This window comes from Osmia lignaria, chromosome 10, assembly GCF_051020975.1.
Source record: "Osmia lignaria lignaria isolate PbOS001 chromosome 10, iyOsmLign1, whole genome shotgun sequence".
Taxonomy (NCBI): domain Eukaryota; kingdom Metazoa; phylum Arthropoda; class Insecta; order Hymenoptera; family Megachilidae; genus Osmia; species Osmia lignaria.
This window is the reverse complement of record NC_135041.1, coordinates 303949-324892: the sequence shown is the minus strand read 5'-3', so window position 1 is coordinate 324892 and position 20944 is coordinate 303949.

Genomic DNA, 20944 nt, shown 5'->3' with positions numbered 1-20944 from the left:
CAATACCATTATTACTATATCTACAATAGATATAATGTCATGTACAGATTCATTCCAACAGAACAATGTACATATAATACCAATATCATTAGTACTATATGTACATTCGATATAATGTAATACACTGATTCATTCCCACAGATCCATGTACATTTAATAACAATATCATTATTACTATATCTGCATTGGGTATAATGTAATATACTGATTCGTTCCCACAGATCAATGTACATTTAATAACAATATCATTAGCACTATATCTACATGAGGTATAATGTAATATACTGATTCATTCACACAGATCAATGTACATTTAATGTTAATATCATTAGTACTATATCTACATTAGATATGTAATACACAATTAATAACAATATTATTATTATCATATCTACATTAGATATAATGTGATATACTGATTATTACCCACAGATCAATGTACATTTAATAACAACATCATTAGTACTATATCTACATTCGATATAATGTGATATACTGATTCATTCCCACAGATCAATGTACATTTAATAACAATATCATTAGTAATATATCTACATTAGATATAATGTAATATACTGATTCATTCCCACAGATCAAAGTACATTTAATTGTCAATATCATTAGTACTATATCTACATTAGACATGTAATATACAATAAATAACAATATTATTATTATCGTATCTACATTAATTATAATGTAATATACTGACTACTACCCACAGATCAATGTACACTTAACAACAATATCATTGGGACTATATCTACATTCGATATAATGTAATATACTGATTCATTCCCACAGATCAATGTTCATTTAATAACAATACCATTAGCACAATATCTACATTAGATATACTATAATATACTGACTACTACCCACAGATCAATGTACATTTAAGAACAACATCATTAGCACTATATCTACATTCGATATAATGTAATATACTTATTCATTCCCACAGATCAATGTACACTTAATAACAATATCATTGGTACTATATCTACAATAGATATAATGTCATGTACAGATTCATTCCAACAGATCAGTGTACATATAATACCAATATCATTAGTACTATATGTACATTCGATATAATGTAATATACTGATTCGTTCCCACAGATCAATGTACATATAATACCAATATCATTAGTACTATACCTACATTAGATATGGAATGTAGATTTAATAACAATATCATTAGTACTATATCTACATTCGATATAATGTAATATGCTGATTCATTCCCACAGATCAATGTACATTTAATAACAACATCATTAGCACTATATCTACATTCGATATAATGTAATATACTGATTCATTCCCACAGATCAATGTACATTTAATAACAATATCATTGGTACTATATCTACATTCGATATAATGTAATATACTGATTCATTCCCACAGATCAATGTTCATTTAATAACAATATCATTAGCACTATATCTACATGAGGTATAATGTAATATACTGATTCATTCCCACAGATCAATTTACATTTAATAACAATATCATTGGGACTATATCTACATTCGATATAATGTAATATACTGATTCATTCCCACAGATCAATGTACATTTAATAACAATATCATTAGTAATATATCTACATTAGATATAATGTAATATACTGATTCATTCCCACAGATCAAAGTACATTTAATTGTCAATATCATTAGTACTATATCTACATTAGACATGTAATATACAATAAATAACAATATTATTATTATCATATCTACATTAATTATAATGTAATATACTGACTACTACCCACAGATCAATGTACATATAGTAACAACATCATTAGCACTATATCTACATTCGATATAATGTAATATACTGATTCATTCCGACAGATCAAAGTATATTTAATGCCAATATCATTAGTACTAGATCTACATTAGATATGTAATATACAATTAATAACAATATTATTATTATCATATCTACATTAGATATAATGTAATATACTGGTTACTACACACAGATCAATGTACATTTAATAACAACATCATTAGCACCATATCTACATTCGATATAATGTAATACACTGATTCATTCCCACAGATCAATGTACATTTAATAACAATATCATTAGTACTATATCTACATTAGATATAATGTAATATACTGGTTACTACACACAGATCAATGTACATTTAATAACAACATCATTAGCACTATATCTACATTCGATATAATGTAGTATACTGATTCATTCTCACAGATCAATGTACATTTAATAACAATATCATTAGTACCATATCTACATTAGATATAATATAATATACTGACTACTACCCACAGATCAATGTACATTTAAGAACAACATCATTAGCACTATATCTACATTCGATATAATGTAATATACTTATTCATTCCCACAGATCAATGTACACTTAATAACAATATCATTGGTACTATATCTACATTCGATATAATGTAATATACTGATTCATTCCCACAGATCAATGTACATTTAATAACAACATCATTAGCACTATATCTACATTCGATATAATGTAATATACTGATTCATTCCCACAGATCAATGTACATTTAATAACAATATCATTATTACTATATCTACAATAGATATAATGTCATGTACAGATACATTCCAACAGATCAGTGTACATATAATACCAATATCATTAGTACTATATGTACATTCGATATAATGTAATATACTGATTCGTTCCCACAGATCAATGTACATATAATACCAATATCATTAGTACTATACCTACATTAGATATGTAATGTAGATTTAATAACAATATCATTAGTACTATATCTACATTCGATATAATCTAATATACTGATTCATTCCCACAGATCAAAGTATATTTAATGCCAATATCATTAGTACTATATCTACATTAGATATGTAATATACAATTAATAACAATATTATTATTATCATATCTACATTAGATATAATGTAATATACTGGTTACTACACACAGATCAATGTACATTTAATAACAACATCATTAGCACCATATCTACATTCGATATAATGTAATACACTGATTCATTCCCACAGATCAATGTACATTTAATAGCAATATCATTAGTACCAAATCTACATTAGATATACTATAATATACTGACTACTACCCACAGATCAATGTACATTTAAGAACAACATCATTAGCACTATATCTACATTCGATATAATGTAATATACTTATTCATTCCCACAGATCAATGTACACTTAATAACAATATCATTGGTACTATATCTACATTCTATATAATGTAATATACTGATTCATTCCCACAGATCAATGTACATTTAATAACAACATCATTAGCACTATATCTACATTCGATATAATGTAATATACTGATTCATTCCCACAGATCAATGTACATTTAATAACAATATCATTATTACTATATCTACAATAGATATAATGTCATGTACAGATTCATTCCAACAGATCAGTGTACATATAATACCAATATCATTAGTACTATATGTACATTCGATATAACGTAATATACTGATTCGCTCCCACAGATCAATGTACATATAATACCAATATCATTAGTACTATACCTACATTAGATATGTAATATACAATTAATAACAATATTATTATTATCATATCTACATTCGATATAATGTAATATACTGATTCATTCCCACAGATCAATGTACATTTAATATCAATACCATTATTACTATATCTACAATAGATATAATGTCATGTACAGATTCATTCCAACAGAACAATGTACATATAATACCAATATCATTAGCACTATATGTACATTCGATATAATGTAATATACTGATTCGTTCCCACAGATCAATGTACATTTAATAACAATATCATTAGCACTATATCTACATGAGGTATAATGTTATATACTGATTCATTCACACAGATCAATGTACATTTAATGTTAATATCATTAGTACTATATCTACATTAGATATGTAATATACAATTAATAACAATATTATTATTATCATATCTACATTAGATATAATGTGATATACTGATTATTACCCACAGATCAATGTACATTTAATAACAACATCATTAGCACTATATCTACATTCGATATAATGTAATATACTGATTCATTCCCACAGATCAATGTACATTTACTAACAATATCATTATTACTATATCTACAATAGATATAATGTCATGTACAGATTCATTCCAACAGATCAATGTACATATAACACCAATATCAGTAGTACTATATCTACATTCGATATAATGTAATATACTGATTCGTTCACACTGATCAATGTACATATAATACCAATATCATTAGTACTATATCTACATTAGATATGTAATGTATAATTAATAACAATATCATTAGTACTATATCTACATTCGATATAATGTAATATACTGGTTCATTCCCACAGATCAATGTACATTTAATAACAATATCATTGGTACTATATCTACATTCGATATAATGTAATATACTGATTCATTCCCACAGATCAATGTTCATTTAATAACAATATCATTAGCACTATATCTACATGAGGTATAATGTAATATACTGATTCATTCCCACAGATCAATGTACATATAATACCAATATCATTAGTACTATACATACATTAGATAAGTAATGTAGATTTAATAACAATATCATTAGTACTATACCTACATTAGATATGTAATGTAGATTTAATAACAATATCATTAGTACTATATCTACATTCGATATAATGTAATATACTGATTCATTCCCACAGAACAATGTACATTAAATAACAATACCATTATTACTATATCTACAATAGATATAATGTCATGTACAGATTCATTCCAACAGAACAATGTACATATAATACCAATATCATTAGTACTATATGTACATTCGATATAATGTAATATACTGATTCATTCCCACAGATCAATGTACATTTAATAACAACATCATTAGCACTATATCTACATTCGATATAATGTAATATACTGATTCCTTCCGACAGATCAAAGCATATTTAATGCCAATATCATTAGTACTATATCTACATTAGATATGTAATATACAATTAATAACAATATTATTATTATCATATCTACATTAGATATAATGTAATATACTGGTTACTACACACAGATCAATGTACATTTAATAACAACATCATTAGCACCATATCTAGATTCGATATAATGTAATACACTGATTCATTCCCACAGATCGATGTACATTTAATAACAATATCATTAGTACCATATCTACATTAGATATACTATAATATACTGACTACTACCCACAGAGCAATGTACATTTAAGAACAACATCATTAGCACTATATCTACATTCCATATAATGTAATATACTGATTCATTCCCACAGAACAATGTACATTTAATAACAATACCATTATTACTATATCTACAATAGATATGTAATGTAGATTTAATAACAATATCATTAGTACTATATCTACATTCGATATAATGTAATATACTGATTCATTCCCACAGATCAATGTACATTTAATAACAATATCATTATTACTATATCTACATTCGATATAATGTAATATACTGATTCATTCCCACAGATCAATGTACATTTAATAACAATAACATTGGTACTATATCTACATTCGATATAATGTAATATACTGATTCATTCCCACAGATCAATGTACATTTAATAACAATAACATTGGTACTATATCTACATTCGATATAATGTAATATACTGATTCATTCCCACAGATCAGTGTTCATTTAATAACAATATCATTAGCACTATATCTACATGAGGTGTAATGTAATATACTGATTCATTCCCACAGATCAATGTACATATAATACCAATATCATTAGTACTATACATACATTAGATAAGTAATGTAGATTTAATAACAATATCATTAGTACTATATCTACATTCGATATAATGTAATATACTGATTCATTCCCACAGATCAATGTACATTTAATAACAATATCATTGGGACTATATCTACATTCGATATAATGTAATATACTGATTCATTCCCACAGATCAATGTACATTTAATAACAATATCATTAGTAATATATCTACATTAGATATAATGTAATATACTGATTCATTCCCACAGATCAAAGTACATTTAATTGTCAATATCATTAGTACTATATCTACATTAGACATGTAATATACAATAAATAACAGTATTATTATTATCATATCTACATTAATTATAATGTAATATACTGACTACTACCCACAGATCAATGTACATTTAGTAACAACATCATTAGCACTCTATCTACATTCGATATAATGTAATACACTGATTCATTCCCACAGATCCATGTACATTTAATATCAATACCATTATTACTATATCTACAATAGATATAATGTCATGTACAGATTCATTCCAACAGAACAATGTACATATAATACCAATATCATTAGTACTATATGTACATTCGATATAATGTAATACACTGATTCATTCCCACAGATCCATGTACATTTAATAACAATATCATTATTACTATATCTGCATTGGGTATAATGTAATATACTGATTCGTTCCCACAGATCAATGTACATTTAATATCAATACCATTATTACTATATCTACAATAGATATAATGTCATGTACAGATTCATTCCAACAGAACAATGTACATATAATACCAATATCATTAGTACTATATGTACATTCGATATAATGTAATACACTGATTCATTCCCACAGATCCATGTACATTTAATAACAATATCATTATTACTATATCTGCATTGGGTATAATGTAATATACTGATTCGTTCCCACAGATCAATGTACATTTAATAACAATATCATTAGCACTATATCTACATGAGGTATAATGTAATATACTGATTCATTCACACAGATCAATGTACATTTAATGTTAATATCATTAGTACTATATCTACATTAGATATGTAATACACAATTAATAACAATATTATTATTATCATATCTACATTAGATATAATGTGATATACTGATTATTACCCACAGATCAATGTACATTTAATAACAACATCATTAGTACTATATCTACATTCGATATAATGTGATATACTGATTCATTCCCACAGATCAATGTACATTTAATAACAATATCATTAGTAATATATCTACATTAGATATAATGTAATATACTGATTCATTCCCACAGATCAAAGTACATTTAATTGTCAATATCATTAGTACTATATCTACATTAGACATGTAATATACAATAAATAACAATATTATTATTATCGTATCTACATTAATTATAATGTAATATACTGACTACTACCCACAGATCAATGTACACTTAACAACAATATCATTGGGACTATATCTACATTCGATATAATGTAATATACTGATTCATTCCCACAGATCAATGTACATTTAATAACAATATCATTGGTACTATATCTACATTCGATATAATGTAATATACTGATTCATTCCCACAGATCAATGTTCATTTAATAACAATATCATTAGCACTATATCTACATGAGGTATAATGTAATATACTGATTCATTCCCACAGATCAATTTACATTTAATAACAATATCATTGGGACTATATCTACATTCGATATAATGTAATATACTGATTCATTCCCACAGATCAATGTACATTTAATAACAATATCATTAGTAATATATCTACATTAGATATAATGTAATATACTGATTCATTCCCACAGATCAAAGTACATTTAATTGTCAATATCATTAGTACTATATCTACATTAGACATGTAATATACAATAAATAACAATATTATTATTATCATATCTACATTAATTATAATGTAATATACTGACTACTACCCACAGATCAATGTACATATAGTAACAACATCATTAGCACTATATCTACATTCGATATAATGTAATATACTGATTCATTCCGACAGATCAAAGTATATTTAATGCCAATATCATTAGTACTATATCTACATTAGATATGTAATATACAATTAATAACAATATTATTATTATCATATCTACATTAGATATAATGTAATATACTGGTTACTACACACAGATCAATGTACATTTAATAACAACATCATTAGCACCATATCTACATTCGATATAATGTAATACACTGATTCATTCCCACAGATCAATGTACATTTAATAACAATATCATTAGTACCATATCTACATTAGATATACTATAATATACTGACTACTACCCACAGATCAATGTACATTTAAGAACAACATCATTAGCACTATATCTACATTCGATATAATGTAATATACTTATTCATTCCCACAGATCAATGTACGTTTAATAACAATATCATTATTACTATATCTACAATAGATATAATGTCATGTACAGATTCATTCCAACAGATCAGTGTACATATAATACCAATATCATTAGTACTATATGTACATTCGATATAATGTAATATACTGATTCGTTCCCACAGATCAATGTACATATAATACCAATATCATTAGTCCTATACCTACATTTGATATGTAATGTAGATTTAATAACAATATCATTAGTACTATATCTACATTCGATATAATGTAATATACTGATTCATTCCCACAGATCAATGTACATTTAATAACAATATCATTGGTACTATATCTACATTCGATATAATGTAATATACTGATTCATTCCCACAGATCAATGTTCATTTAATAACAATATCATTAGCACTATATCTACATGAGGTATAATGTAATATACTGATTCATTCCCACAGATCAATGTACATATAATACCAATATCATTAGTACTATACATACATTAGATAAGTAATGTAGATTTAATAACAATATCATTAGTACTATACCTACATTAGATATGTAATGTAGATTTAATAACAATATCATTAGTACTGTATCTACATTCGATATAATGTAATATACTGATTCATTCCCACAGAACAATGTACATTAAATAACAATACCATTATTACTATATCTACAATAGATATAATGTCATGTACAGATTCATTCCAACAGAACAATGTACATATAATACCAATATCATTAGTACTATATGTACATTCGATATAATGTAATATACTGATTCATTCCCACAGATCAATGTACATTTAATAACAACATCATTAGCACTATATCTACATTAGATATGTAATATACAATTAATAACAATATTATTATTATCATATCTACATTAGATATAATGTAATATACTGGTTACTACACACAGATCAATGTACATTTAATAACAACATCATTAGCACCATATCTACATTCGATATAATGTAATACACTGATTCATTCCCACAGATCAATGTACATTTAATAACAATATCATTAGTACCATATCTACATTAGATATACTATAATATACTGACTACTACCCACAGATCAATGTACATTTAAGAACAACATCATTAGCACTATATCTACATTCGATATAATGTAATATACTTATTCATTCCCACAGATCAATGTACACTTAATAACAATATCATTGGTACTATATCTACATTCGATATAATGTAATATACTGATTCATTCCCACAGATCAATGTACATTTAATAACAACATCATTAGCACTATATCTACATTCGATATAATCTAATAGACTGATTCATTCCCACAGATCAATGTACATTAAATAACAATATCATTAGTACTATATCTACATTCGATATAATGTAATATACTGATTCGTTCCCACAGATCAATGCACATTTAATAACAATATCATTAGTACTATACCTACATTAGATATGTAATGTAGATTTAATAACAATATCATTAGTACTATATCTACATTCGATATAATGTAATATACTGATTCATTCCCACAGATCAATGTACATTTAATAACAATATCATTGGGACTATATCTACATCCGATATAATGTAATATACTGATTCATTCCCACAGATCAATGTACATTTAATGCCAATATCATTAGTACTATATCTACATTAGATATAATGTAATATACTGGTTACTACACACAGATCAATGTACATTTAATAACAACATCATTAGCACTATATCTACATTCGATATAATGTAGTATACTGATTCATTCTCACAGATCAATGTACATTTAATAACAATATCATTAGTACCATATCTACATTAGATATAATATAATATACTGACTACTACCCACAGATCAATGTACATTTAAGAACAACATCATTAGCACTATATCTACATTCGATATAATGTAATATACTTATTCATTCCCACAGATCAATGTACACTTAATAACAATATCATTGGTACTATATCTACATTCGATATAATGTAATATACTGATTCATTCCCACAGATCAATGTACATTTAATAACAACATCATTAGCACTATATCTACATTCGATATAATGTAATATACTGATTCATTCCCACAGATCAATGTACATTTAATAACAATATCATTATTACTATATCTACAATAGATATAATGTCATGTACAGATTCATTCCAACAGATCAGTGTACATATAATACCAATATCATTAGTACTATATGTACATTCGATATAATGTAATATACTGATTCGTTCCCACAGATCAATGTACATATAATACCAATATCATTAGTACTATACCTACATTAGATATGTAATGTAGATTTAATAACAATATCATTAGTACTATATCTACATTCGATATAATCTAATATACTGATTCATTCCCACAGATCAAAGTATATTTAATGCCAATATCATTAGTACTATATCTACATTAGATATGTAATATACAATTAATAACAATATTATTATTATCATATCTACATTAGATATAATGTAATATACTGGTTACTACACACAGATCAATGTACATTTAATAACAACATCATTAGCACCATATCTACATTCGATATAATGTAATACACTGATTCATTCCCACAGATCAATGTACATTTAATAACAATATCATTAGTACCAAATCTACATTAGATATACTATAATATACTGACTACTACCCACAGATCAATGTACATTTAAGAACAACATCATTAGCACTATATCTACATTCGATATAATGTAATATACTTATTCATTCCCACAGATCAATGTACACTTAATAACAATATCATTGGTACTATATCTACATTCGATATAATGTAATATACTGATTCATTCCCACAGATCAATGTACATTTAATAACAACATCATTAGCACTATATCTACATTCGATATAATGTAATATACTGATTCATTCCCACAGATCAATGTACATTTAATAACAATATCATTATTACTATATCTACAATAGATATAATGTCATGTACAGATTCATTCCAACAGATCAGTGTACATATAATACCAATATCATTAGTACTATATGTACATTCGATATAACGTAATATACTGATTCGCTCCCACAGATCAATGTACATATAATACCAATATCATTAGTACTATACCTACATTAGATATGTAATATACAATTAATAACAATATGATTATTATCATATCTACATTCGATATAATGTAATATACTGATTCATTCCCACAGATCAATGTACATTTAATATCAATACCATTATTACTATATCTACAATAGATATAATGTCATGTACAGATTCATTCCAACAGAACAATGTACATATAATACCAATATCATTAGCACTATATGTACATTCGATATAATGTAATATACTGATTCGTTCCCACAGATCAATGTACATTTAATAACAATATCATTAGCACTATATCTACATTCGATATAATGTAATATACTGATTCATTCCGACAGATCAAAGTATATTTAATGCCAATATCATTAGTACTATATCTACATTAGATATGTAATATACAATTAATAACAATATTATTATTATCATATCTACATTAGATATAATGTAATATACTGGTTACTACACACAGATCAATGTACATTTAATAACAACATCATTAGCACCATATCTACATTCGATATAATGTAATACACTGATTCATTCCCACAGATCAATGTACATTTAATAACAATATCATTAGTACCATATCTACATTAGATGTACTATAATATACTGACTACTACCCACAGATCAATGTACATTTAAGAACAACATCATTAGCACTATATCTACATTCGATATAATGTAATATACTTATTCATTCCCACAGATCAATGTACATTTAATAACAATATCATTATTACTATATCTACAATAGATATAATGTCATGTACAGATTCATTCCAACAGATCAGTGTACATATAATACCAATATCATTAGTACTATATGTACATTCGATATAATGTAATATACTGATTCGTTCCCACAGATCAATGTACATATAATACCAATATCATTAGTACTATACCAACATTAGATATGTAATGTAGATTTAATAACAATATCATTAGTACTATATCTACATTCGATATAATGTAATATACTGATTCATTCCCACAGATCAATGTTCATTTAATAACAATATCATTAGCACTATATCTACATGAGGTATAATGTAATATACTGATTCATTCCCACAGATCAATGTACATATAATACCAATATCATTAGTACTATACATACATTAGATAAGTAATGTAGATTTAATAACAATATCATTAGTACTATACCTACATTAGATATGTAATGTAGATTTAATAACAATATCATTAGTACTATATCTACATTCGATATAATGTAATATACTGATTCATTCCCACAGAACAATGTACATTAAATAACAATACCATTATTACTATATCTACAATAGATATAATGTCATGTACAGATTCATTCCAACAGAACAATGTACATATAATACCAATATCATTAGTACTATATGTACATTCGATATAATGTAATATACTGATTCATTCCCACAGATCAATGTACATTTAATAACAACATCATTAGCACTATATCTACATTCGATATAATGTAATATACTGATTCATTCCGACAGATCAAAGTATATTTAATGCCAATATCATTAGTACTATATCTACATTAGATATGTAATATACAATTAATAACAATATTATTATTATCATATCTACATTAGATATAATGTAATATACTGGTTACTACACACAGATCAATGTACATTTAATAACAATATCATTAGTACCATATCTACATTAGATATACTATAATATACTGACTACTACCCACAGATCAATGTACATTTAAGAACAACATCATTAGCACTATATCTACATTCGATATAATGTAATATACTTATTCATTCCCACAGATCAATGTACACTTAATAACAATATCATTGGTACTATATCTACATTCGATATAATGTAATATACTGATTCATTCCCACAGATCAATGTACATTTAATAACAACATCATTATTACTATATCTACAATAGATATAATGTCATGTACAGATTCATTCCAACAGATCAGTGTACATATAATACCAATATCATTAGTACTATATGTACATTCGATATAACGTAATATACTGATTCGTTCCCACAGATCAATGTACATATAATACCAATATCATTAGTACTATACCTACATTAGATATGTAATGTAGATTTAATAACAATATCATTAGTACTATATCTACATTCGATATAATGTAATATACTGAATCATTCCCACAGAACAATGTACATTAAATAACAATACCATTATTACTATATGTACAACAGATATAATGTCATGTACAGATTCATTCCAACAGAACAATGTACATATAATACCAATATCATTAGTACTATATGTACATTCGATATAATGTAATATACTGACTCATTCCCACAGATCAATGTACACTTAACAACAATATCATTGGGACTATATCTACATTCGATATAATGTAATATACTGATTCATTCCCACAGATCAATGTACATTTAATAACAATATCATTAGTAATATATCTACATTAGATATAATGTAATATACTGATTCATTCCCACAGATCAAAGTACATTTAATTGTCAATATCATTAGTACTATATCTACATTAGACATGTAATATACAATAAATAACAATATTATTATTATCATATCTACATTAATTATAATGTAATATACTGACTACTACCCACAGATCAATGTACATATAGTAACAACATCATTAGCACTATATCTACATTCGATATAATGTAATATACTGATTCATTCCCACAGATCAATGTACATTTAATAACAATATCATTATTACTATATCTACATTAGGTATAATGTAATATACCGATTCATTCCCACAGACCAATGTACATTTAATAACAATATCATTAGCAAAATATCTGCCCGAGATATAATGTAATATACTGCTTCATTCACACAGATCAATGTACATTTAAAAACAATATCGTTATTACCATATCTACATTAGGTATAATGTGATATACGGATTCCTTCCCACAGATCAATGTACATTTAATACCAATATCATTAGTACTATATCTACATTCGATATAATGTAATATACTGATTCATTCCGACAGATCAAAGTATATTTAATGCCAATATCATTAGTACTATATCTACATTAGACATGTAATATACAATTAATAACAATATTATTATTATCATATCTACATTAGATATAATGTAAAATACTGGTTACTACACACAGATCAATGTACATTTCATAACAACATCATTAGCACCATATCTACATTCGATATAATGTAATACATTGATTCATTCCCACAGATCAATGTACATTTAATAACAATATCATTAGTACCATATCTACATTAGATATACTATAATATACTGACTACTACCCACAGATCAATGTACATTTAAGAACAACATCATTAGCACTATATCTACATTCGATATAATGTAATATACTTATTCATTCCCACAGATCAATGTACACTTAATAACAATATCATTGGTACTATATCTACATTCGATATAATGTAATATACTGATTCATTCCCACGGATCAATGTACATTTAATAACAACATCATTAGCACTATATATACATTCGATATAATGTAATATACTGATTCATTCCCACAGATCAATGTACATTTAATAACAATATCATTATTACTATATCTACAATAGATATAATGTCATGTACAGATTCATTCCAACAGATCAGTGTACATATAATACCAATATCATTAGTACTATATGTACATTCGATATAACGTAATATACTGATTCGTTCCCACAGATCAATGTACATATAATACCAATATCATTAGTACTATACCTACATTAGATATGTAATGTAGATTTAATAACAATATCATTAGTACTATACCTACATTAGATATGTAATGTAGATTTAATAACAATATCATTAGTACCATATCTACATTCGATATAATGTAATATACTGATTCATTCCCACAGATCAATGTACATTTAATAACAATAACATTGGTACTATATCTACATTCGATATAATGTAATAGACTGATTCATTCCCACAGATCAATGTACATTTAATAACAATATCATTATTACTATATCTACAATAGATATAATGTCATGTACAGATTCATTCCAACAGATCAGTGTACATATAATACCAATATCATTAGTACTATATGTACATTCGATATAACGTAATATACTGATTCGTTCCCACAGATCAATGTACATATAATACCAATATCATTAGTACTATACCTACATTAGATATGTAATGTAGATTTAATAACAATATCATTAGTACTATATCTACATTCGATATAATGTAATATACTGAATCATTCCCACAGAACAATGTACATTAAATAACAATACCATTATTACTATATCTACAATAGATATAATGTCATGTACAGATTCATTCCAACAGAACAATGTACATATAATACCAATATCATTAGTACTATATGTACATTCGATATAATGTAATATACTGACTCATTCCCACAGATCAATGTACACTTAACAACAATATCATTGGGACTATATCTACATTCGATATAATGTAATATACTGATTCATTCCCACAGATCAATGTACATTTAATAACAATATCATTAGTAATATATCTACATTAGATATAATGTAATATACTGATTCATTCCCACAGATCAAAGTACATTTAATTGTCAATATCATTAGTACTATATCTACATTAGACATGTAATATACAATAAATAACAATATTATTATTATCATATCTACATTAATTATAATGTAATATACTGACTACTACCCACAGATCAATGTACATATAGTAACAACATCATTAGCACTATATCTACATTCGATATAATGTAATATACTGATTCATTCCCACAGATCAATGTACATTTAATAACAATATCATTATTACTATATCTACATTAGGTATAATGTAATATACCGATTCATTCCCACAGACCAATGTACATTTAATAACAATATCATTAGCAAAATATCTGCCCGAGATATAATGTAATATACTGCTTCATTCACACAGATCAATGTACATTTAAAAACAATATCGTTATTACCATATCTACATTAGGTATAATGTGATATACGGATTCCTTCCCACAGATCAATGTACATTTAATACCAATATCATTAGTACTATATCTACATTCGATATAATGTAATATACTGATTCATTCCGACAGATCAAAGTATATTTAATGCCAATATCATTAGTACTATATCTACATTAGACATGTAATATACAATTAATAACAATATTATTATTATCATATCTACATTAGATATAATGTAAAATACTGGTTACTACACACAGATCAATGTACATTTCATAACAACATCATTAGCACCATATCTACATTCGATATAATGTAATACATTGATTCATTCCCACAGATCAATGTACATTTAATAACAATATCATTAGTACCATATCTACATTAGATATACTATAATATACTGACTACTACCCACAGATCAATGTACATTTAAGAACAACATCATTAGCACTATATCTACATTCGATATAATGTAATATACTTATACATTCCCACAGATCAATGTACACTTGATAACAATATCATTGGTACTATATCTACATTCGATATAATGTAATATACTGATTCATTCCCACAGATCAATGTACATTTAATAACAACATCATTAGCACTATATATACATTCGATATAATGTAATATACTGATTCATTCCCACAGATCAATGTACATTTAATAACAATATCATTATTACTATATCTACAATAGATATAATGTCATGTACAGATTCATTCCAACAGATCAGTGTACATATAATACCAATATCATTAGTACTATATGTACATTCGATATAACGTAATATACTGATTCGTTCCCACAGATCAATGTACATATAATACCAATATCATTAGTACTATACCTACATTAGATATGTAATGTAGATTTAATAACAATATCATTAGTACTATACCTACATTAGATATGTAATGTAGATTTAATAACAATATCATTAGTACCATATCTACATTCGATATAATGTAATATACTGATTCATTCCCACAGATCAATGTACATTTAATAACAATAACATTGGTACTATATCTACATTCGATATAATGTAATAGACTGATTCATTCCCACAGATCAATGTTCATTTAATAACAATATCATTAGCACTATATCTACATGAGGTATAATGTAATATACTGATTCATTCCCACAGATCAATGTACATATAATACCAATATCATTAGTACTATACATACATTAGATAAGTAATGTAGATTTAATACCAATATCATTAGTACTATACCTACATTCGATATAATGTAATAGACTGATTCATTCCCACATATCAATGCACATTTAATAACAATACCATTAGTACTATACCTACATAAGATATGTAATGTAGATTTAATAACGATATCATTAGTACTATATCTACATTCGATATAATCTAATAGACTGATTCATTCCCACAGATCAATGTACATTAAATAACAATATCATTAGTACTATATCTACATTCGATATAATGTAATATACTGATTCGTTCCCACAGATCAATGCACATTTAATAACAATATCATTAGTACTATACCTACATTAGATATGTAATGTAGATTTAATAACAATATCATTAGTACTATATCTACATTCGATATAATGTAATATACTGATTCATTCCCACAGATCAATGTACATTTAATAACAATATCATTGGGACTATATCTACATCCGATATAATGTAATATACTGATTCATTCCCACAGATCAATGTACATTTAATGCCAATATCATTAGTACTATATCTACATTAGATATAATGTAATATACTGGTTACTACACACAGATCAATGTACATTTAATAACAACATCATTAGCACTATATCTACATTCGATATAATGTAGTATACTGATTCATTCTCACAGATCAATGTACATTTAATAACAATATCATTAGTACCATATCTACATTAGATATAATATAATATACTGACTACTACCCACAGATCAATGTACATTTAAGAACAACATCATTAGCACTATATCTACATTCGATATAATGTAATATACTTATTCATTCCCACAGATCAATGTACACTTAATAACAATATCATTGGTACTATATCTACATTCGATATAATGTAATATACTGATTCATTCCCACAGATCAATGTACATTTAATAACAACATCATTAGCACCATATCTACATTCGATATAATGTAATACACTGATTCATTCCCACAGATCAATGTACATTTAATAACAATATCATTAGTACCATATCTACATTAGATATACTATAATATACTGACTACTACCCACAGATCAATGTACATTTAAGAACAACATCATTAGCACTATATCTACATTCGATATAATGTAATATACTTATTCATTCCCACAGATCAATGTACATTTAATAACAATATCATTATTACTATATCTACAATAGATATAATGTCATGTACAGATTCATTCCAACAGATCAGTGTACATATAATACCAATATCATTAGTACTATATGTACATTCGATATAATGTAATATACTGATTCGTTCCCACAGATCAATGTACATATAATACCAATATCATTAGTACTATACCTACATTAGATATGTAATGTAGATTTAATAACAATATCATTAGTACTATATCTACATTCGATATAATGTAATATACTGATTCATTCCCACAGATCAATGTACATTTAATAACAATATCATTGGTACTATATCTACATTCGATATAATGTAATATACTGATTCATTCCCACAGATCAATGTTCATTTAATAACAATATCATTAGCACTATATCTACATGAGGTATAATGTAATATACTGATTCATTCCCACAGATCAATGTACATATAATACCAATATCATTAGTACTATACATACATTAGATAAGTAATGTAGATTTAATAACAATATCATTAGTACTATACCTACATTAGATATGTAATGTAGATTTAATAACAATATCATTAGTACTATATCTACATTCGATATAATGTAATATACTGATTCATTCCCACAGAACAATGTACATTAAATAACAATACCATTATTACTATATCTACAATAGATATAATGTCATGTACAGATTCATTCCAACAGAACAATGTACATATAATACCAATATCATTAGTACTATATGTACATTCGATATAATGTAATATACTGATTCATTCCCACAGATCAATGTACATTTAATAACAACATCATTAGCACTATATCTACATTCGATATAATGTAATATACTGATTCATTCCGACAGATCAAAGTATATTTAATGCCAATATCATTAGTACTATATCTACATTAGATATGTAATATACAATTAATAACAATATTATTATTATCATATCTACATTAGATATAATGTAATATACTGGTTACTACACACAGATCAATGTACATTTAATAACAACATCATTAGCACCATATCTACATTCGATATAATGTAATACACTGATTCATTCCCACAGATCAATGTACATTTAATAACAATATCATTAGTACCATATCTACATTAGATATACTATAATATACTGACTACTACCCACAGATCAATGTACATTTAAGAACAACATCATTAGCACTATATCTACATTCGATATAATGTAATATACTTATTCATTCCCACAGATCAGTGTACATTTAATAACAATATCATTATTACTATATCTACAATAGATATAATGTCATGTACAGATTCATTCCAACAGATCAGTGTACATATAATACCAATATCATTAGTACTATATGTACATTCGATATAATGTAATATACTGATTCGTTCCCACAGATCAATGTACATATAATACCAATATCATTAGTACTATACCTACATTAGATATGTAATGTAGATTTAATAACAATATCATTAGTACTATATCTACATTCGATATAATGTAATATACTGATTCATTCCCACAGATCAATGTACATTTAATAACAATATCATTGGTACTATATCTACATTCGATATAATGTAATATACTGATTCATTCCCACAGATCAATGTTCATTTAATAACAATATCATTAGCACTATATCTACATGAGGTATAATGTAATATACTGATTCATTCCCACAGATCAATGTACATATAATACCAATATCATTAGTACTATACATACATTAGATAAGTAATGTAGATTTAATAACAATATCATTAGTACTATACCTACATTAGATATGTAATGTAGATTTAATAACAATATCATTAGTACTATATCTACATTCGATATAATGTAATATACTGATTCATTCCCACAGAACAATGTACATTAAATAACAATACCATTATTACTATATCTACAATAGATGTAATGTCATGTACAGATTCATTCCAACAGAACAATGTACATATAATACCAATATCATTAGTACTATATGTACATTCGATATAATGTAATATACTGATTCATTCCCACAGATCAATGTACATTTAATAACAACATCATTAGCACTATATCTACATTCGATATAATGTAATATACTGATTCATTCCGACAGATCAAAGTATATTTAATGCCAATATCATTAGTACTATATCTACATTAGATATGTAATATACAATTAATAACAATATTATTATTATCATATCTA